Genomic DNA, 988 nt, shown 5'->3' with positions numbered 1-988 from the left:
GACTTCACTAATATAACTTAACTTTTCCACTGTCTTCTTCAACTTGATTTTACAATTTCAGGAATCTCTTGACCAGGAAGACAAATATTACAAATGACTTTAATTTTGTTTCAGAAACTTGCCAGAAAAATACATCTAAATGAAATCAAACTCTTCAAATTTTCAATAGATAGCATCAAATAACTACTAACCCACCAAATCTATTTGAAACCCTTGCATCAACATCGTCGCCTTGCTTTATCCACCAGTCTTAAACTGTTACATTATGATCCTTACCGAATCTTAACCATGTCTCCTCACCTCCATTAAAAGACTTCCTTTTTTGTTGTTTTAATATTTATTTATTTATTTATTTATTTATTTATTTGGTTGTGCCGGGTCTCAGTTGCAGCATGCGGGATCTTCCTTGTGGCATGCGGGATCTTTTAGTTGTGGCATGTGGAATCTAGTTCCCTGACCAGGTATCAAACCTGGGGCCCCTGCGTTAGAAGCACAGAGTCTTAACTGCTGGACCACCAGGGAAGTCTGAAAGACCTCCTTTAACACATCTCTAAAACCTCTTGCTCTCTTCCTGTGGAGATGGAATGAAGACTCAGTCAAGGTTGTGCTCTCCCTTACTATGGTAAAAATAAATCCGGTTTTGTCCTATCAACAAGTTGTTTCACAATATTTGAGGAGAGCCTTTCAACAGTTTGAGCATAGTCTTTCTCTTTCACTATTATGTATTCATGACAGTAGAGGCCTTGCCTTACTTGTTCATTCTGAATCTACAATGCCTAGAATAGGCCCAGCAAATAGGGGAGCTGACTACTGTATACATTATTCATTTATATACTCATATTACTGTACTCGGGAATTAATGGGAATTTTTTAGAATAATGTTTACTATGCTTAATCTTAACCTGTGCTAAATTTAAAACTTAATTCTCTTATAAAATATGAGTTCACCAAATTGAGTTTTTGCTAAATGATAAGCATATTGAAGTGT

The 988-nt window shown here is 35.8% G+C and overlaps 1 non-coding gene across 1 annotated transcript; it reads right to left on the bottom strand.

The window, feature by feature from the left end:
• Window positions 1-449: 449 nt before the first annotated feature.
• TRNAR-UCU (transfer RNA arginine (anticodon UCU)) lies at window positions 450-522 on the bottom strand. Its single transcript has one exon. It is a non-coding gene; the product is annotated as a tRNA-Arg (tRNA).
• Window positions 523-988: the final 466 nt, after the last annotated feature.

The sequence above is a fragment of the Kogia breviceps genome, chromosome 3, assembly GCF_026419965.1.
Source record: "Kogia breviceps isolate mKogBre1 chromosome 3, mKogBre1 haplotype 1, whole genome shotgun sequence".
Classification (NCBI taxonomy): Eukaryota; Metazoa; Chordata; class Mammalia; order Artiodactyla; family Physeteridae; genus Kogia; species Kogia breviceps.
The sequence above is the reverse complement of the archived record's forward strand: the minus strand, read 5'-3'. Positions and strand labels throughout refer to the sequence as shown.